Source organism: Arachis ipaensis, chromosome B9, assembly GCF_059453495.1.
Source record: "Arachis ipaensis isolate K30076 ecotype BB chromosome B9, ASM5945349v1, whole genome shotgun sequence".
Classification (NCBI taxonomy): domain Eukaryota; kingdom Viridiplantae; phylum Streptophyta; class Magnoliopsida; order Fabales; family Fabaceae; genus Arachis; species Arachis ipaensis.
Window position 1 is genome coordinate 110,315,461 of NC_142444.1, and position 22,946 is coordinate 110,338,406.

At 37.8% G+C, this 22,946-nt stretch overlaps 1 non-coding gene across 1 annotated transcript; it reads left to right on the plus strand.

Moving 5' to 3' along the window:
• The first annotated feature begins 10,426 nt into the window (after positions 1 to 10,426).
• Positions 10,427 to 10,534, plus strand: LOC148545894 (small nucleolar RNA R71). The gene has a single exon (XR_015901334.1). It is a non-coding gene; the product is annotated as a small nucleolar RNA R71 (small nucleolar RNA).
• Positions 10,535 to 22,946: the final 12,412 nt, after the last annotated feature.

The following is a 22,946-nucleotide window of genomic DNA, read 5'->3' on the forward strand; positions in this document are numbered from 1 at the left end:
TATTTTTTGTGATTTCAGGTATTTTCTGGCTGAAATTGAGGGACCTGAGCAAAAATCTAATTCAGAGGCTGAAAAAGGACTGCAGATGCTATTGGATTCTGACCTCCCTGTACTCGAAATAGATTTTATAGAGCTACAGAAGCCCAATTGGAGCTCTCTCAATTACGTTAGAAAGTAGACATCTTGGGCTTTCCAGCAATATATAATAGTCCATACTTTGCCCGAGATTTGATGGCCAAAACTGGCATTCAAAGACAGCCTAAAACATCTTGGCGTAAAACGCCCAAACTGGCACCAGAATTGGAGTTAAACGCCCAAACTGGCACCAAAGCAGGCGTTTAACTCCAGCAACAGCCTATGCACAAAAAAGCTTCAATGCTCAGCCCAAGCACACACCAAGTGGGCCCCAAAAGTGGATTTCTGCACTATCTGCACTTAGTTACTCATTTTCTGTAAACCCTAGTTACTAGTTTAGTATAAAAACTACTTTTAGAGATTTATTTTACATCTTTTGGAATATCTTTGGATCATTGTAAGTCTAGAGACCATCTTTTGGTATTATACACGTTTGGAGGCTGGCCTCACAGCCATGCCTAGGCCTTTCACTTATGTATTTTCTACAGTAGAGTTTCTACACCCCATAGATTAAGGTGTGGAGCTCTGCTGTTCTTCATGAACTAATGCAATTACTACTATTTTTCTATTCAATTCATGCCTACTTCTTCTCCAAGATATACTCTCGTACTTAATTCAGATAAGTCAGAATGAAGGGGTGACCCATGACAATCACCCAATCTTCGTTACTCGCTTAGCCAAGATTGCGTGCCTGACAACCACAAAGCGATCTACATGATGTTCAACGTAGTCATTGGATGACAGCTGGAGTATATTCTCTTGGATAGCTAATACACGGACCGAGTCTGTGAGATTAGTATCTTCGTGTTATAGGCTAGAACAATTGGCAGCATTCCTGAGATCCGGAAAGTCTAAACCTTGTCTGTGGTATTCCGAGTAGGATCTGGGAAGGGATGACTGTGACAAGCTTCAAACCTGCGAATGTTGGGCGCAATGACAGTGTGCAAAAGGACAATGGTTTTATTCCGATGCTAGCAGGAACCGACAGATGATTAGCCATGCAGTGGCAACGCATATGGATTTGTTTTCATCCGAGAGGATCATACAGCTTGCCATGGAAGGAGGTAACACATGGTTGGAAGAAGGAAATAGGAAAGCAGAGGTTCAGAAGTAACAAAGCATCTCCCTATGCTTATCTGAAATCCCCACCAGTGAATTACATAAGTAACTTTATTTTATGTTATATTTTATTTATATTTTAATTATCAAAACCTCATAACCATTTGGATCCGCCTGACTGAGATTTACAAGGATGACCATAGCTTGCTTCAAGCTAACAATCTCCGTGGGATGGACCCTTACTCATGTAAGGTATTACTTGGACGACCCAGTGCACTTGCTGGTTAGTTGTGCGGAGTTGTGAAAAAGAGTTGAGATCACGATCGTGCGTACCAAGTTTTTGGCACCATTGTCGGGGATTGTTCGAGTTTGGACAACTGACGGTTCATCTTGCTGCTCAGATTAGGTAATTTTATTTTATGTTTAAAGCTTTTTGTTTTAATTTTCGAAAAAAAATCAAAAAAATAATATATATATTTTATTTTGTTCTTCAGAATTTTTAAGAATGAATTCTAGAGTTTCATCATGATCTGTTGAAGCCTGGCTGGCTGTCAAGCCATGTCTAAATTTTTTTGGACCGAGGCTTCCACTTATCATTGCAGGAGCCTTTTGATTCCCATCAATTTGGCTGTTGTATGTAATGCTCTGCTGAAGCTTGGCTAGCCACTGGCCATATCTAATCTTTTAGACCGAAGCTTTCACATAAAGCTTGGCTGGCTATTAAACCATGTCTAAATTTTTGGACCGAAGCTTTAGACTAACATTGCATGATTCCTGGAAATTCTTATTAAAAATTTTGGATTTCTTTTATTTTCTTTTCCTAATTAATTTTCGGAAAATACTAAAAAAATTAATAAAATCATAAAAACCAAAAATATTTTGTGTTTCTTGTTTGAGTCTAGTGTCAAATTTTAAGTTTGGTGTCAATTGCATCTTTTTATTTTTTCTTAAAATTTTCGAAAACTCATGCATGGTGTTCTTCATAATCTTCAAGTTGTTCTTGATGATTTTCCTTATTTGATCTTTACATTTTCTTGTTTTGTGTCGTTTCTTGTTTTTCACATGCATTTTTAATTTGTTAGTGTCTCAACATTAAAAATTTCTATGTTTGGTGTCTTGCATGTTTTTCTTTTCTTAAAAATTTTCAAAAATAAGTTCTTGGTGTTCATCTTGACATTCAAAGTGTTCTTGGTGTTCATCTTAACATTCAAAGTGTTCTTGCATGCATTTTTTATTTTGATCTTAAATTCTCATGTTTTGTGTCATTTTTGTGTTTTTCTCTCTCTTCATAAAAATTCAAAAATAAAAAAAATATCTTTCCCTTATTCTTCTCATAAATTTTCGAAATTTTGCATTGACTTAGTCAAAAATTTTTAAAATTTAGTTGTTTCTTATTAGTCAAGTCAAAATTTCATTTTACAAATTTTATCTTTTCAAATCTTTTTTTCAAAAATCAAACCTTTTTCATCTTTTTTATATTTCCGAAAACTTTAAAATTGATTTTCAAAATTTTTTTCTTATTTTTATTTTGGATTTTCAAAATCATTACTAACATTTAACGTTTAGATTCAAAAAAAAGTTTCAAGTTGTTACTTGCCTATTAAGAAAGGTTCAATCTTTAAATTCTAGAATCATATCTTTTAGTTTCTTGTTAGTCAAGTAATTAACTTTAATTTCAAAAATAAAATCTTTTTAATTTCCTTTTCAAATCTTTTTCAAAATAAATTTCAAATTATATCTTTTTTTTTAAATTTTAATTTCAAAATATTTTTCTAACTTCTTATCTTTTCAAAATTGATTTTCAAATCTTTTTCAATTAACTACTTAACTTTTTGTTTGTTTTACTATTTCTTATCTTTTTCAAAACCACCTAACTACTTTTCTCTCTCTAATTTTCGAAAACTCCTCACCACTTTTTCAAAATTCCTTTTTAATTAACCAATTGTTTTAAATTTTAATTTTATTTTATTCTTTTTTATAATTTTGAATTCTAACTAATAATTAAAATAAAAACAAAAATATTTTTTCTTTTCTTTTTAATTATTTTCGAAAACTCTCTCTCTCTCTCATCTCTTTCTATTTATTTTATTTATTTACTAACACTTTATTGACTCAGCAAGTCAATATGATATCTCAGAGTCTGACTGGAATGCAAGCTGCATCCGGCAGTACTAAGGAAGCCTCCTTTGAAGGAGAAGCCTATGACCCTGAGAATCCTAGAATGGAAGAAGTGAATTACATGGGGATTCCTATGGAAACTTACCTATAATCCTTCATGGAGGAATAATCCTAATCTCTCATGGAAGGATCAACAGAAGCCTAATCAAGGCTTCAATAATAATAATGGTGGAAGAAATAGGTTTGGCAATAGCAAACCTTTTCCATTATCTTCTCAGCAACAGACAGAGAATTCTAAGCAAAACCACTCTGACTTATCAAGTATAGTTTCTGATCTATCTAAGACCGCTCTCAATTTCATGACTGAAGCAAGGTCCTCCATTAGAAATTTGGAGGCACAAGTGGGTCAGCTGAGTAAAAGAGTTTCTGAACTCCCTCATAGTACTCTCCCAAGCAATACAGAAGAGAATCCAAAGAGAGAGTGCAATGCCATCTACACGTCCAACATGGCCGAACCTGAAGAGGAGGGAAAGGCAGTGATTTTCAGTGAGAAAGACCTCAATGAACGTCCACTGGCCTCCAAGGAGTTCCTAATGAGGAACCAAAGGAATCTGAGGCTCATATAGAGACCATAGAGATTCCACTGAACTTACTGTTACAATTCATGAGCTCTGATGAGTATTCTTCCTCAGAAAAGGATGAAGATACTATTGAAGAGCAAGTTGCTCAGTATCTAGGAGCAATCATGAAGCTGAATGCCAAGTTATTTGGTAATGAGACTTGGGAGGATGATCCTCCACTGCTCATCAATGAACTGAATGATCTGGTTCAACTGAAATTACCTCAGAAGAAACAGGATCCTGAAAAGTTTTTAATACCTTGTACCATAGGCACCATGACCTTTAAGAAGGCTTTGTGTGACCTGGGGTCAGGGATAAACCTCATGCCCCTCTCTGTAATGGAAAAACTAGGGATATTTGAGGTGCAAGCTGCAAGAATCTCACTAGAGATGATAGACAATTCAAGGAAACAAGCTTATGAACTTGTAGAGGATGTCTTAGTGAAGGTTGAAGGCCTGTACATCCCTGCTGATTTCATAATCCTAGACACTGGGAAGGATGAGGATGAATCCATCATCCTAGGAAGACCCTTCCTAGCCACAGCAAGAGCTGTGATTGATGTGGATAGAAGAGAGCTAGTTGAAGAACTAAGGATTGTTGGTTTAGAAGTTATAGTAAACTCTCGTTGCAAGTATAGTTACTAAACCAAGCAATCAACCTTTCTCACAAACGTTTTGGTTGTCACAAGTAACAAACCCCTTTAAAATTGATAACCGAGTATTTAAACCTCGGGTCGTCTTCTCAAGGAATTGCAGGGAGGTGTTCTTATTATTGGTTAAGAGTTGTAAATTGGGGGTTTTGGAGTTTGGGCAATGGGCACAGGTATATTTATAAATTAAAGCAATAAAAATAAATAAGAGAATTTATGTAATTAAATTAAAAGCCTTGACCCGGAGAAGATTAATCGGAAGTTCTATCCTTGTTGGATTTCTCAAGATCAACTGATAATTGAAGGTTGTTTCTACCTAGTTATCCTGTACTGAGTAAAGGAAAGTCAAGTAAGTTGGAAGTCTACTGCTATTCACAAGTTCCAATCCTCACCCTTGTATTTGGATTAGTGGTGCACGAAATTGTGATCTCCAGGCTCGAACAAATCCTGGTAATGGCTCCAAAGCTTGGTGCTCTAATCTTAATTCATAATTGTCACAACTTCGATACAACTAACCAGCAAGTGCACTGGGTCGTCCAAGTAATACCTTACGTGAGTAAGGGTCGAATCCCACGGAGATTGTTGGTATGAAGCAAGCTATGGTCACCTTGTAAATCTCAGTCAGGCAGATATAAAGTGATAATGGTGTTTTCGAATATTATATAATAAAATAGGGATAGAGATACTTATGTAAATCATTGGTAGGAATTTCAGATAAGCGAATGGAGATGCTTTTCGTTCCTCTGAACCTCTGCTTTCCTGCTATCTTCATCCAATCAGTCTCACTCCTTTCCATGGCTGGCTTTATGTGATACATCACCACTGTCAATGGCTACTTTCGGTCATCTCTCGGGAAAATGATCCAATGCCCTGTCACGGCACGGCTAATCGTCTGGAGGCATCACCCTTGTCAATGGCTTCATCTTATCCTCTCAGTGAATAATATGCTCACGCACCCTGACACGGCACGGCTATTCATCTGTCGGTTCTCGATCATGCTGGAATAGGATTTACTATCCTTTTGCGTCTGTCACTAACGCCCTGCAATCGCGAGTTAGGAGCTCGTCACAGTCATTCAATCATTGAATCCTACTCGGAATACCACAGACAAGGTTTAGACTTTCCGGATTCTCTTGAATGCCGCCATCATTCTAGCGTACGCCACGAAGATTCTGGTTAGGAGATCTAAGAGATACTCATTCAGTCGAAGGTAGAACGGGAGTGGTTGTCAGGCACGCGTTCATAGGGAATGATGATGATTGTCACGTTCATCACATTCAGGTTGAAGTGCGACTGAATATCTTAGAAGTGAAATAAGATGAATTGAATAGAAAATAGTAGTACTTTGCATTAATCTTTGAGGAACAGCAGAGCTCCACACCTTAATCTATGGAGTGTAGAAACTCTACCGTATGAAAATACATAAGTGAAGGTCCAGGCATGGCCGAGATGGCCAGCCCCCAAAACGTGATCAAAGGATCATAAGGTAATCCAAAGATGCCTAATATAATAGTAAGAGGTCCTATTTATAATAAACTAGCTACTAGGGTTTACATGAGTAAGTATTTGATGCATAAATCCACTTTCGGGGCCCACTTGGTGTGTGTTTGGGCTGAGCTTAAGTGTTGCACGTGCAGAGGCCATTTGTGGAGTTGAACGCCAGTTTCTGTGCCAGTTTGGGCGTTCAACTCTGGTTTTAGATCCTTTTCTGGCGCTGGACGCCAGATTTGGGCAGAAGGCTGGCGTTGAACGCCAGTTTACGTCGTCAATTCTTGGCCAAAGTATGGACTATTATATATTGCTGGAAAGCCCTGGATGTCTACTTTCCAACGCAATTGGAAGCGCGCCATTTCGAGTTCTGTAGCTCCATAAAATCCACTTTGAGTTTAGGGAGGTCAGAATCCAACAGCATCAGCAGTCCTTTTTCAACCTCTGAATCTGATTTCTGCTCAAGTCCCTCAATTTCAGCCAGAAAATACCTGAAATCACAGAAAAACACACAAACTCATAGTAAAGTCCAGAAATGTGAATTTAAAACAAAATCTATTAAAAACATCCCTAAAAGTAACTAGATCCTACTAAAAACATACTAAAAAATAATGTCAAAAAGCGTATAAATTATCCGCTCATCACAACACCAAACTTAAATTGTTGCTTGTCCCCAAGCAACTGAAAATCAAAATAGGATAAAAAGAATAGAATATACTATAAATTCCAAACTATCAATGAAACAGAGCTTCAATCATATGAGCGGGACTTATAGCTTTTTGTCTCTTGAATAGTTTTGGCATCTCACTTTATCCATTGAGGTTCAGAATGATTGGCATCTATAGGAACTCAGCTTTGCTAAAGTCCCCAATTAAAGGTGTCCAGGGTTCTTAAGCACACTCTTCTTTTGCTTTGGACCTTGACTTTAACCGCTCAGTCTCAAGTTTTCACTTGACACCTACACGCCACAAGCACATGGTTAGGGACAGCTTGGTTTAGCCGCTTAGACCAGGATTTTATTCCTTTAGGCCCTCCTATCCACTGATGCTCAAAGCCTTGGGATCCTTTTTATTTTTCTTGCCTTTTGGTTTTAAGGGTTATTGGCTTTTTGCTCTTGCCTCTTGGTTTTAAGAGCTTTGGCTTTTTCTGCTTGCTTTTTCTTTTTCTTTCTATATTTTTTTTTCGCCTATATATATATATATATTTTTTTTTTCTGCAAGCTTTGTTCTTTGCTGCTTTTTCTTGCTTCAAGAATCGTTTTTATGATTTTTCAGATTATCAAATAACATGTCTCCTAGTCATCATTCTTTCAAGAGCCAACATATTTAACATTCTTAAACAACAATTTCAAAAGACATATGCACTGTTCAAGCATACATTCAGAAAACAAGAAGCATTGTCACCACATCAATATAATTCAACTAAGTTCAAGGATAAATTCGAAACTCATGTACTTCTTGTTCTTTTGAATTAAAACATTTTTTCATTTAAGAGAGGTGATGGATTCATAGGACATTTATAACTTTAAGACATAGTTACTACTACTAATGATCATGTAATGAAGACACAAACATAGATAAGCACATAACATAGAAAACGAAAAACAGAGAAAGTAAGAACAAGGAATGAGTCCACCTTAGTGATGTCCTTGAGCTCTTCTATGTCTCTTCCTTGTCTTTGCTGCTCCTCCTTCATTGCTTTTAGATCTTCTCTGATTTCATGAAGGATGATGGAGTGCTCTTGATGTTCCACCCTTAGTTGCTTCCAATAATTGTGTGGAAGAAAATGTATCCCCTGAGGTATCTCAGGGATCTCTTGATTTGCAGTCAAATGTTCTACCACTGAGCTATAGACCCTTGATGGAAGCTTTTGTCTTCCCTTTCCTCTTTCTAGAGGCTTCTCTGGCCTTAGGTGCCATCAATGGTTATGGAAAAAATAAAAAAGCTATGCTTTTTACCACACCAAACTTAGAATGTTGCTCGCCCTCGAGCAAAAGAAGAAAGAATAGAAGAATAAGAAGAAGATATGGAGGAGATGGAGGGGGATGTGTATTAGGCCATATGGGTGGGATTGGGTGGGAAAGAGATGTTGAATTTTGAAGGAAAAGTGGGTGTTTGGATGTGAGTGGTAAAGAGTTAATAGGGAAGAGTGTTTATTGGGAATAGAGGATGATTGAGAAGAGAGAAGAGAGTGAGTGGAGGTAGGTGGGGATCCTGTGGGGTCCACAGATCCTGAGGTGATCCTGTGAGGTCCACAGATCTTGAGGTGTCAAGGCATTTACATCCCTGCACCAATTTAGGCATGCAAAATGCCCTTGCACACAACTCTGGGCGTTCAGCGCCAGGTTGGTGCCCATTTTGGGCGTTCAACGCCCCTTTGCTGCCATTTCTGGCGTTGAACGCCAGAACTATGCTTGTTCTGGGCGTTCAGCGCCAGAACTATGCTCTGTTCTGGCGTTTGAACGCCAGACAGATGCTCCTCCAGGGTGTGATTTTTCTTCTGCTGTTTTTGATTCCGTTTTTGATTTTTTTGTTTATTTTGTGACTCCATATGATCATGAACCTAAGAAAACATGAAAAACAATAAAAATAAGAATTAGATAAACATTGGGTTGCCTCCCAACAAGCGCTTCTTTAATGTCAATAGCTTGACAGAGGGCTCTCATGGAGCCTCACAGATGTGCAGAGCTTTGTTGAGACTCTCCAACACCAAACTTAGAGTTTGGATATGAGAGTTCAACACCAAACTTAGAGTTTGGTTGTGGCCTCCCAACACCAAACTTAGAGTTTGACTGTGGGGGCTCTGGTTGACTCTGCTTGGAGAGAAGCTTTTTCTGCTTCCTCTCCATGGTTGCAGAGGGAGATCCTTGAGTTGTAAACGCAAGGGAGTCCTCATTCCATTGAAGGACTATTTCACCTCTGTCAACATCAATCACAGCTCTTGCTGTGGCCAGGAAAGGTCTTCCTAGGATGATGGATTCATCTTCTTCCTTTCCAGTATCCAGGACTATGAAATCAGCAGGTATGTAAAGGCCCTCAACCTTTACTAATACATCTTCTACTTGTCCATAAGCCTGTTTTCTTGAGCTGTCTGCCATCTCTAATGAGATTTTAGCAGCTTGCACCCCATAGATTCCCAGTTTCTCTATTACAGAGAGGGGCATGAGGTTTATTCCTGAACCAAGGTCACACAGAGCCTTAAAGATTATGGTGCCTATGGTACAGGGTATTATGAACTTTCCAGGATCCTGTCTCTTCTGAGGCAATGTCAGTTGATCCAGATCACTTAGTTCATTGATGAACAAGGGAGGTTCAACTTCCCAAGCATCAATGCCAAACAATTTGGCATTCAGCTTCATGATTGCACCAAGAAACTTGGCAGTTTGCTCTTCAGTAACATCCTCATTCTCTTCAGAAGAGGAATACTCATCAGAGCTCATGAAGGGCATAAGGAGGTTCAATGGGATCTCTATGGTCTCTAGATAGGCCTCAGAGTCCTTTGGTTCCTCAGAGGGAAGCTCCTTATTAATCACTGGACGTCCCAGGAGGTCTTCCTCCTTGGGATTCACGTCCTCTCCTCTCCTCACAGGTTCGGCCATGGCGCTTATGTCAATGGCCTTGCACTCTCCTTTTGGATTCTCTTCTGTATTGCTTGGGAGAGTACTAGGAGGGATTTCAGTGATCCTTTTACTCAGCTGGCCCACTTGTGCTTCCAGATTTCTAATGGAAGACCTTGTTTCATTCATGAAACTTACAGTGGCCTTAGATAGATCAGAGACTAAATTTGCTAAATTAGAAGCATTTTGTTCAGAGTTCTCTGTCTGTTGCTGAGTTGATGATGGAAAAGGCTTGCTATTGCTAAACCTGTTTCTTCCACCATTATTAAAGCCTTGTTGGGGCTTTTGATCCTTCCATGAGAAATTTGGATGATTTCTCCATGTTGAGTTATAGGTGTTTCCATAAGGTTCACCTAAGTAATTTACCTCTGCTATTGCAGGGTTCTCAGGATCATAGGCTTCTTCTTCCGAAGATGCCTCTTGAGTACTGTTGGATGCAGCTTGTAGTCCATGCAGACTCTGAGAGATCATAATGACTTGCTGAGTCAATATTTTATTCTGAGCAAATATGGCATTCAGAGTATCAACTTCAAGAACTCCCTTCTTCATAGGCGTCCCTTTGCTTACAGGATTCCTTTTAGAAGTGTACATGAACTGGTTATTAGCAACCATGTCAATGAGTTCTTGAGCTTCTGCAGGCGTTTTCTTTAGGTGAATGGATCCACCTGCAGAGGTATCCAATGACATCTTTGATAACTCAGATAAACCATCATAGAATATATCCAGGATGGTCCATTCTGAAAGCATGTCAGAAGGACACTTTTTGGTCAACTGTTTGTATCTTTCCCAAGCTTCATAGAGGGATTCACCTTCTTTCTGTCTGAAGGTTTGAACACCAGCTCTAAGCTTGCTCAGCTTTTGAGGAGGAAAGTACTTGGCTAAGAAAGCCGTGACCAACTTATCCCAAGAGTTCAGGCTGTCTTTGGGTTGAGAATCCAACCATAATCTAGCTCTGTCTCTTACAGCAAAAGGGAAAAGCATGAGCCTGTAGACTTCAGGATCTATTCCATTAGTCTTTACAGTATCACATATCTGCAAGAATTCAGTTAAGAACTGAAAAGGATCTTCAGATGGAAGTCCATGAAACTTGCAGTTCTGCTGCATCAGAGAAACTAATTGAGGTTTCAGCTCAAAGTTGTTTGCTCCAATGGCAGGAATGGAGATGCTTCTTCCATGTAAATTGGAATTAGGTGCAGTAAAGTCACCAAGCATCCTCCTTGCATTATTATTATTTTCGGCTGCCATCTCCTATTCTTGTTTGAAAATTCCTAACAGGTGCTTACTGGTTAGTTGTAATTCAGAGTCCTTTCAGGTTCTGGATCTGCTTCAACAAGAATATTCTTATCCTTGCTCCTGCTCATATGACAAAGAAGAAGGCACAGAAAAATAATAATAATAGAGATCCTTTTTTTTTTTTAGAATGAGGGAGAGATGTTAGTAGATGAATAAATAAAAAAAAATAGAAGGAGATGAGAGAGAAGAGAATTTTCGAAAATAATTTTTGAAAAAGAGTTAGTGATTTTTGAAAATAGTTTTTGAAAAATGTTAGTAATTTTCGAAAATTAAGATTTAAAAATTAAAATAATTAATAAATTAAAAAGAAATTTTGAAAAAGGGGGAAGATATTTTCGAAAAATGAGAGAGAGAGAATTAGTTAGGTAGTTTTGGAAAAGTTAAGGAACAAACAAAAAGTTAGTTAGTTAGTTGAAACAAATTTTGAAAAGATAAGAAGTTAGGAAGTTAGAAAAGATATTTTGAAAAGATATTTTTTGAAAAAGATAAGATAAGTAGATATTTTTGAAAAGATATGATTGAAATTAGTTTTGAAAAAGATTTGATTTTTAAAATCACAATTAATGACTTGATTCATAAGAAATCACAAGATATGATTCTAGAACTTAAAGTTTGAATCTTTCTTAACAAGCAAGTAACAAACTTCAAATTTTTTGAATCAAAACATTAATTGTTTATGTTATTTTCGAAAATTTGGTATAAAAATAAGAAAAAGATTTTTGAAAAATATTTTTGGAATTTTCAAAAATAACTAAGAATTTTGAAAAAGATTTGATTTTTGAAAAATATTTTGAAAAAGATAAGATTTTCAAATTGAAAATTTGATTTGACTCATGAGAAACAATTTGATTTTAAAAAATTTTGAAAAAGTCAATCCAAATTTTCGAATTTGATGAGAGAAAAAGGGAAAGATATTTTTTTATTTTTTGAAATTTTTATGAAAAACATGAAAATTATGCAATGCATGAAATTTTTAGATCAAAACAATGAATGCATGCAAGAATGCTATGGATGTCAAGATGAACACCAAGAACACTATGAATGTCATGATGAACATCAAGAACATATTTTTGAAAAATTTTTAATGCAAAGAAAACATGCAAGACACCAAACTTAGAATTCTTTAATGCTTAGACACCAAGAATTCAAGAATGCATATGAAAAACATGAAAAGACACAAAATAAAAAATCATCAAGATCAAACAAGAAGACTTACCAAGAACACCTTGAAGATCATGAAGAACACTATGAATGCATGAGATTTTCGAAAAATGCTAGATGCATATGCAAATGACACCAAACTTATGATATGACTCAAGACTCAAACAAAAATAAAAAATATTTTTGATTTTTATGATTTTCTAATTTTTTTGTATTTTCTTTTAATTTTTTTTCGAAAATTATTGTGAAAATTAAAAAATAAGGATTCCAAAATTTTTTTTTATATGAATTCCAGGAATCTTGCCATGTTAGTCTTAAAGCTCCAATCAAAGGGTCAGGCATGGCTTAATAGCCAGCCAAGCTTCAACATATAATTACATGGACTGGAGTGATTAGTTGAATACCAATCCCAAAGCAGTTTGGGTATGGCTTTACAGCCAGATAGGATTCAACATGTTTCATGAAACACTAGAATTCATTCTTAAAAATTCTGAAAAGAAAATATATTTTTGAAAACATTTTTATTTTAAAACCCTCTTTTTTTTTTTCGAAAACAGGTGAGAAAATTTTGAAATATTTTTGAAAAATTTTTGAAAAGAAAATAAAAAAAAAATTACCTAATCTGAGCAACAAGATGAACCGTCAGTTGTCCAAACTCGAACAATCCCCGGCAACGGCGCCAAAAACTTGGTGCGCGAAATTGTGATCTCCAGGCTCGAACAAATCCTGGTAATGGCTCCAAAGCTTGGTGCTCTGATCTTAATTCATAATTGTCACAACTTCGATACAACTAACCAGCAAGTGCACTGGGTCGTCCAAGTAATACCTTACGTGAGTAAGGGTCGAATCCCACGGAGATTGTTGGTATGAAGCAAGCTATGGTCACCTTGTAAATCTCAGTCAGGCAGATATAAAGTGATAATGGTGTTTTCGAATATTATATAATAAAATAGGGATAGAGATACTTATGTAAATCATTGGTAGGAATTTCAGATAAGCGAATAGAGATGCTTTTCGTTCCTCTGAACCTCTGCTTTCCTGCTATCTTCATCCAATCAGTCTCACTCCTTTCCATGGCTGGCTTTATGTGATACATCACCACTGTCAATGGCTACTTTCAGTCATCTCTCGGGAAAATGATCCAATGCCCTGTCACGGCACGGCTAATCGTCTGGAGGCATCACCCTTGTCAATGGATTCATCTTATCCTCTCAGTGAATAATATGCTCACGCACCCTGTCACGGCACGGCTATTCATCTGTCGGTTCTCGATCATGCTGGAATAGGATTTACTATCCTTTTGCGTCTGTCACTAACGCCCTGCAATCGCGAGTTAGGAGCTCGTCACAATCATTCAATCATTGAATCCTACTCGGAATACCACAGACAAGGTTTAGACTTTCCGGATTCTCTTGAATGCCGCCATCATTCTAGCGTACGCCACGAAGATCCTGGTTAGGAGATCTAAGAGATACTCATTCAGTCGAAGGTAGAACGGGAGTGGTTGTCAGGCACGCGTTCATAGGGAATGATGATGATTGTCACGTTCATCACATTCAGGTTGAAGTGCGACTGAATATCTTAGAAGTGAAATAAGATGAATTGAATAGAAAACAGTAGTACTTTGCATTAATCTTTGAGGAACAGCAGAGCTCCACACCTTAATCTATGGAGTGTAGAAACTCTACCGTATGAAAATACATAAGTGAAGGTCCAGGCATGGTCGAGATGGCCAGCCCCCAAAACGTGATCAAAGGATCATAAGGTAATCCAAAGATGCCTAATACAATAGTAAGAGGTCCTATTTATAATAAACTAGCTACTAGGGTTTACATGAGTAAGTATTTGATGCATAAATCCACTTCCGGGGCCCACTTGGTGTGTGTTTGGGCTGAGCTTAAGTGTTGCACGTGCAGAGGCCATTTGTGGAGTTGAACGCCAGTTTCTGTGCCAGTTTGGGCGTTCAACTCTGGTTTTGGATCCTTTTCTGGCGCTGGACGCCAGATTTGGGCAGAAGGCTGGCGTTGAATGCCAGTTTACGTCGTCAATTCTTGGCCAAAGTATGGACTATTATATATTGCTGGAAAGCCCTGGATGTCTACTTTCCAACGAAATTGGAAGCGCGCCATTTAGAGTTCTGTAGCTCCAGAAAATCCACTTTGAGTGCAGGGAGGTCAGAATCCAACAGCATCAGCAGTCCTTTTTCAACCTCTGAATCTGATTTCTGCTCAAGTCCCTCAATTTCAGCCAGAAAATACCTGAAATCACAGAAAAACACACAAACTCATAGTAAAGTCCAGAAATGTGAATTTAAAACAAAATCTATTAAAAACATCCCTAAAAGTAACTAGATCCTACTAAAAACATACTAAAAATAATGTCAAAAAGCGTATAAATTATCCGCTCATCAATTAGCGTTAGTGTTTAGAGAGCCAGCCAACAATAAACCCAATTACAATTTAACTCTTGAGTAATTCAACTCAAGGGTCTCCAAATATCAATCAACTCCAAAATCAAGTTAGGATCCAACTTAGAACATCAAATAATAGAAGAAGTGATAAATCTGAAATACCTCAATTATATTAAATAAAATATTCAAATCTTAACATGGGAATTCATAAATTAAATTAGAAAAATAAATAAAAAAAATATTGAACCTGTGATTGCAGAAGATGAAATCCTAATCCTAATCCTAATCCTAAGAGAGAGGAGAGAACCTCTCTCTCTAAAACTACATCTAATCCTAAAATTGTGTATATGAAAGCATAATTATGAATGGATGCAATCCCTTTACTTTATAGCCTCTAATCTGTGTTTTCTTGGCCGAGAACTGGGTCAGAAACAGCCTAGAATTCGCTGGTTGCGAATTCAAACACGCTGATTTTTGTCACTGCGACGCGTCCGCATGGAGCACGCATTCGCGTCGCCTATCATCACAGCAACTATGGAGTGCAAAGAGGTTAGATTTCCAACACAACTGGAACCGCATCATTTGGACCTCTGTAGCTAAAGTTATAGCCGTTTGAGTGCAAAGAGGTCAGGCTGGACAGCTTAGCAATTTCTCCAACTTCTTGTATTCCTTCCACTTTTGCATGCTTCCTTTCCATCATCTGAGCCATTCCTACCCTGTAATCTCTAAAATCACTTAACACACATATCAAGGCATCTAATGGTAATAAGAGAGGATTAAACATAGGGAACTTAAGGCCAAAGAAGCATGTTTTCAATTAAAGCACATAATCAGGAAGGCAAATGTAAAACCATGCAAATAGTATGAATAAGTGGGTAAAGAGTTGATAAAAACCACTCAATTGAGTACAAGATAAACCATGAAATAGTGGTTTATCACTAGTCCTTCAATTGAATGAGGAATACCTCGTGTTTAAGGCTCAAGGATCTTCTTCTGCAACCATGGAGAGGAAGCATGAAAAGCTTTTCTCAATACAGAGTCAAGCAGAGCTCCCACACTCAACTTCTAAGTTTGGTGTTGGGAGGCCAACATCAAGCTCTGAGTCTTTGTGAAGCTCTCTAAGAGCTCACTGTCAAGCTATTGACATTAAAGAAGCGCTTGTTGGGAGGCAACCCAATGTTATTTAATTATATTTATTTATTTTCCATTGCTATTTTATATTTTCTTTAGGTTGATGATCATGTGAAGTCACAAAAACAACTGAAAAATCAAAAATAGAATGAAATACAGCATTAAAAATAGCACACTCTGGAGGACAGGCTTACTGGCGTTTAAACGCCAGTACGGATAGCAGAATGGGCGTTTAACGCCCAGCCTGGCAGCATTCTGGGCGTTAAACGCTAGAAAGGGCTGTCTGGCATCTGGCTGGCGTTAAACGCCAAAAATAAGCATCTGGCTGGCATTTAACGCCAAAAATGGGTAGCAGAGTGGCGTTTAATGCCAGGAAAGGTAGCAGGACTGGCGTTTAATGCCAGGAAACGTAGCAGAGCTGGCGTTAAACACCAGATTTGGCATAGAATGGGCGTTTAAACACCAGAATGGTGCAGGGACTCGAATTCCTTGACACTTCAGGATCTGTAGACCCCACAGGATCCCCACCTACCCCACCTCTTTTTCTCTCCTCTTCACACCTTTCCATAACACTCTTCCCTATACACCCTTGACCAATCACCTCAATACCTCTTCCCCAAACACCATTCACCTATCAAATCTTACCCTCTTCTCCATACTCTCTTCACCACTCACATCCATCCATCATTAAACCCCACCTACCTCACCATTCAAATTTAAACTATTTCCCTCCCAAAACCAACCCCTCATACACGGCTACCCTCTCTCCCTACCCTATAAATACCCCTCCTTACCACCTTCATTCTCACACAACATACACACTACTACCCCCTTGGCCAAACCATTCACCTCCCTCCATCTCCTCCCTTCTTTCTTTTTTTGCTCGAGGACGAGCAAATATTTTAAGTTTGGTGTGGAAAAAAGCATTGCTTTTTTGTTTTCTATAACCACTAATGGTGCCAAAAGCCGGGAAAACCTCTAGAAAGAGGAAAGGGAAGGCAATTGCTTCCACATCCGAGTCATGGAAGATGGAAAGATTCATCTCAAAGGTCCATCAAGACCACTTCTATGAAGTTGTGGCCAAGAAAAAGGTGATCCCCGAGGTCCCCTTCAAGCTCAAAAATAGTAAATATCCAGAGATCCGACATGAAGTTCGAAGAAGAGGTTGGGAAATTCTTACCAACCCCATTCAACAAGTCGGGATCTTAATGGTTCAAGAGTTCTATGCTAATGCATGGATCACTAAGAACCATGATCAAAGTGTGAATCCGAACCCAAAGAATTGGCTCACAATGGTTCGGGGGAATTACTTGGATTTTAGTTCGGAAAATGTGAGGTTGGCATTTAACTTGCCAATGATGCAAGGAGATCCTCACCCTTTCACTATAAGGGTCAACTTTGATCAAATGTTGGACCAAGTCTTCTTGGACATTTGTGTGGAAGGCGCTCAATGGAAGAGAGACACAAAAGGCAAGCCGGTTCAACTAAGAAGGCTTGACCTCAAACCCGTGGCTAGGGGATGGTTGGATTTTATCCAACGCTCAATCATTCCTACTAGCAACCGGTCTGAAATTACTGTGGACTGAGCTATCATGATCCATAGCATCATGAATAGAGAGGAAGTAGAAGTTCATGAGATCATATCCCTAGAACTCTATAAGGTGGTGGACAAGTCCTCTACCTTGGCAAGGTTAGCCTTTCCTCATCTCATTTGTCACCTATGCAATTCAACTGGAATTGTCATGGAGGAAGACACACTCATTGAAGATGACAAGCCCATCACTAAGAAAAGGATGGAGCAAACAAGAGAGCCCACTCATGGGCCTTAACAAGAGCATAAGGAAATTCCTCATCATGAAATTCCTGAGATGCCTCAAGGGATGCACTTTCCTCCACAAAACTATTGGGAGCAAATCAATACCTCCTTAGGAGAATTGAGTTTCAACATGGGACAACTAAGGGTGGAGCACCAAGAGCATTTCATCCTCCTCCATGAAATTAGAGAGGACCAAAAGGCCATGAGAGGGGAGCAACAAAGGCAAGGAAGAGACATTGAGGAGCTAAAGCACTCCATAAGATCTTCAAGAGGAAGAACTAGTCGCCATCACTAAGGTGGACCCTGATGACATGCCACCATGTCATGTTTTTCTATGCTTATTCATACAAGAAATTGATGATTTGTGCTTGAATAATGAATGATTTTGTACTTAAATGGTATATTTCTTTGAGCTTTTAATTTTGTAAATTTTGTACGAAATAAGAAGAAAAAGAAGCAAAAAGCACAAAATAAGCTAAAAAGGAGAAAAAAAGAGCTTTGGGGCACACTTTGAAGTTGGAGCACACTTTGGAGCCTTAAGCCACGCTTTTAAAAGCGTGGCCCATGACCAAATTAAAGGGGATTGGCAATCAGCACACAAAGCTCCGCTCTTGCCAAGAGCTGAGCGCTATAAGAGTTCAAAATAAGCTTGGAAGCAAAATTTTCGCTAAGTTAAAATCTGGGCGCTCACAGCATGACCATGCCTCCTTCCAAGGGCTATAACTTGAGCTACATATGTCCGATTGATGTGATTTCAGTTGCATTAGAAAGCTGACATTTAGAGCTTTCCAAAGATATATGGCAATCTATATTTGGCATGAAATTGAGGTACAAGTGGAAGGAATCTTTAAGGACCAAAAACAAGCAAAAAAATCAGCCAATGCTTCCATCAAGGTTCGAAGCTGGAGCCTCACTCCAAAGCATAATGCTCCGCCCTTGGAGAGAGCATTGTCGTGCTTTCTTCATGAAAATTCAAGGAAAATCTCTCCCCAAATGCTTTCACCAAGGCTTGAACCTGGAACCTCACCCAAGCAAAAGGAGTGCTACGCTCCCAAGGAGAGCAGAGCGCTACTCTCTTCATTCCTTGCACAAGTTTGACACGGCCAGGAGGACTTGGTACGCGCACAAGACACACCACAAGCTCAATGCTCCGCTCCCCACAAGAGCAGAGCACTTTACTGGGAGCAAACACTCATGGGCCAAAATTCAACCAAAATTCCATTTAAATTCAATTCCTCACCAAATTGAATCAAGTCCAACCAAACCCATTTCTCCTCAAATCCAAAGCAAGCAAAGCCCACATCATCACTCAAAGGCACAAGAACAAGCTATAATTAGGATTTTCATTTAATTTGTTTTTCATTTCAATTTTATTTTATTTTGCAAAAAGCCTATATAAGGCATCATTTCCATCTTTGTTAAGGGGAGCTCCATTAGAGAATATTGGAGGGCAGCTCCATTAGAGAGCTCTCTGTTAGTTTTCATTTTTTTCTTGGATCTTGGGTGGAGAATTGAAGAAATTCTGTTTCAATCTCACCTTGAGATCTCTTTGTTTATTTTTCTGCATAATTCTAGAAACTGTGATTTGGATCCAAGTTTTCTTTACTGTTTTCTTCTACTTCTTCTGCAAATTTAATTTTCCATTTCTTTTGCAATTGTTCTTGGTGGATCAAGGAAGGATTTGAGATCTAGACTTGTTTTCTAGTCTCCTCCACCCCTGAGATCTTCAACTTCCATTTAGCTTTTGAAATTAAGTTACATTTTGCTTTCTATTTGGTTTCTCAAGAAATTTTCCATTTCTGTTTGAATCTGCTGCATCCCATTTCATATTCTAGCTCTCTTATTGATTGCACTTTACACTTTCTTGTTAAATTTTAATTTCCAGCACCCAATTCAATTTACTTTCAAGCAATTTAATTCTTCTACACTTGTTTGGCATTTTACCTTTCTGTTCATGATCTGATTTACTTTCTTTGCAAGTTTAATTCTCTGTCGTTGCTCTAAGCTTTGATCTATTACTCTATTTAATTTCCAGCACCCAATTCCTTTTACTTTTCATGCAATTTACTTTTCTTACAATTTAATTTTCAACTATTTTACTTTCTTGTTCTTTAAGTTACTTATCATTTTACTTTCTGCATCTTTTAAATTCCTTACAATTTACTGTCTATTAGCTACATTTCACACAATTCACTCAATGTTAGCTTAACTAAACTAATCACCCACTAAAGTTGCTTGATCCATCAATCCCTGTGGGATCGACCTAACTCTAAGTGAGTTTTACTACTTGATGCGACCCGGTATACTTGCCGGTTAGATTTGTGTGTTTGGAAATTTATTTTTCCACAAAAACGCCATCAAGTTTTTGGCGCCGTTGCCGGAGATTGATTTAGATCAACAATGATTAAGTGGGTGAGAAGTCTAGATCAAGCATTTTCTTTATTTTTGTTCTTTGTTTTAAATGGATAGCAAGGTGTTTGAACTATTGCCTCACTAAGAAATTCTTTCTCTATGACATGAATTTCAAATTTCATTGATGTTTACAAAATACAAATGGAGTTCAACTCATCTTATGGTCAAACAAAATTTTATGGGATATCACTCACCATCATCAATCTCTAATGGTGGTTGGGAATATCACCAAGAAACTACAAATTCTGGGCACTCCAATTCATAGAGCTATGCTTCAGAACCACAAGATGAGAAAGAAAATCATATGGGATATTTTCTTCCACCACAAAATGATTCAAGTCATTATTCCAATGGTGGCTGGGAGTATTACCAAGAAATTGCAAATTCTGAGCAGTCAACTCACATGAGAGATTGTCCAACCTCACCTCCCACTTCTACATTTGAAAATTCTTCATCACCTAAATATGCCTCAACACAAACTTCCACGAGCCAAAGACTCTTAAAGCTTGAATCCATGTTCAACAGAATTGTGGAGGAACAGCAACAATCCCAGAGAGAACTAGAAATCCTTTCTCAGGAGACGGATGAGCAATTGGAGGACAGAGAAAAACGCTTAGAACTACTAAGCAAGGAAAATGAAGACCAATTGATGGATGTGAAGGATAAAGTGGAAGAGCAAGATGAGGAGGCTACTGCATCAAGTGAACTTTCAATGAAGAATGAGGTGGTTGAAAATGACACTGCACTTGAGGTGACAAAGGAACATGAACATTCACAACCCTCACAAACTTCCCTTGAATCTGTGATTGAAAAATATGAAGAGGAGATGAAGAAATCTTGGGAAGAACAACAAACCTCCTCCATAAAAGAACTATTAAGCCAAATGTTGAGTGTAAAGAAAGGAGTGAAGGAACAAAAAAGTGAGGAAGTCATTCAAGAAAATTCACACTCAAGTGGGGCAGAGAAGTACATGAAGGAAGAGCTCATTGAGCCACCAATTCAAAAGGCTCAGGATGAAGACAAAACTCCAATAATCACACAGCAACCAAGTCTTGAATCCAAAGGAGTGAAGGCAACTAGCAAGAGCACCAACCCTGTCTTTGATCCAGCAAGCAAGATCAATCAAGCCATTTGCAAAAGAAAGCTTGCTGAGGAAAGGCCAAGACAAGGGACAGTAGCTGAATCTTCTCCCCCCTTAAGGTCATTCCTCTTAACAAACTGGAAGAAGACGGAGAAAGTGAAGAACAACATGTCAAGCTAATGACACTAAAAGAGCACTTGTTGGGAGGTAACCCAACCGTAGGTAACATTTCTTTTCTGCTTTGTTTTCTTTCTATGCTTTGTTTAAATTCAATAAATTGGCATATAGTTACATTCTAAGTTTGGTGTTGCCCTGCAACAAACTGTTTTCCATCTTCATGGATGATTGCATCAATTTTACATGGAAGTGTCACACTAAGATTCTAAGTTTGGTGTGCCACTTAATTTTCTATGCAAGTCATCCAACAGCACCACTTGTTTGCATAATCACAATGCCTCTGCAGTTTTATTTTTCTCTTTTGATTTCACACTTTTTCATTGTACTTGATTTAGTTATTTTTCTATTTTTTTAAATGCTTTCTTCTAGTTTGTTTATTAACTGTCTTTGTTAGTACATCACCAAGAGATCATTATTCATGACAGATTCTTGACTTGGTGATTGTACTTAACAAATAACAGTTTCACTTGTTTAGTTTTAGTTCAAATAAATTGACATATGATTGCATTTTAAGTTTGGTGTTGCTATGCAACAAAAATTTGGTTCCAATTCTTACAAGATACTTGCATTAATTCCAAGTGAAAGTGTCACACTAAGTTTGATGTGCCACTTATCTTTTATGCAATGTATTGTGCACACCTTCTTATCTTTGCAATCAAAATGTCTCTGTCTCTTGTGCCTTGATTATTATCTTTAATTTTGCTTGCTTAGAACACATGTACTACTAACTTTTCATTGTGTGAGACATTCATGATTCATCTTAGCCCCATAGCCATTGTTCTAATTGTTGCTTGAGGATGAGCAAGCATTCTGAGTTTGGCAAGGGAAAGAGGAAAAATAGAGGAAAAAGGACAACAATAATAAAGATGAACTACAAGGTTGTAGAGTTCCTTTTCTTCTCATTTGTTTCCAGCACTTAAATTGCATGATTGTCTTCATCTTCTTTGTTTACATGTGTGTATGAATAAAGCATAGCTTGAATCTTGAATTGTAACATGTTGCTGTGGCATTATGACTACCAACTTGAGTTTTGTGAGTTCAAAGCAATAAAGCATCATGATCATAAACAAACAAGGAATTAAAGAAGAGTTTAGCATATGCATACAAGTATTGGAAAGCTAGTACGATTAATTGTTGCTCAATTGCATTGGATTTTATTTAATTGAAGTTTTCATCTAGGACATTTGGTGAAATCTTTTGGAAATCATGAAAACCTTGAAGGAAGTAAATGCAAATAAAGCAAGAAAGAAAAAGGGAAAGAATGAGAAAGCTGAAGGTTCTGAGTACCAATGGCAATTTATTTGCTAAGTACTTGTGGTGTTTATGTATCAAGCCAAATGCTTGAAAACAAAACACTTAGAAGTCAAGGCTAGGCTCAAGTGCAAAAGCACTCCCTCAAAGCTCAAGGTTCTGAGCATCAATGATTAGAGAGTCAAGAAAAGAAAAGAAAAATGAGCTTAATGAAGTCCTCTAATTCAAATGCTTGTGGTGCTTATGTATCAAGTGGTAATACTTGAAAACAAAGCATTTAGAATCGTAGCTTTGTTATTAACTCATGGGGCAAAGCACCCAAAAGGAGAAGCTAATAAGAAAATCAAAAGCTTGTTTCAAGGGAAAATTATAAGGAAAAGATTTTATAAATTGAGCTAGATAGAAGCATCAATCATTTACATCTCCTTTGTGATTGTAGCATGCTTAGAAAACTAGCTTACCATGAACATTGAGTTGCTATTTATTCTTACCTTTGATTGTCAATCTTTATTGCATGATTCTTTTCTTG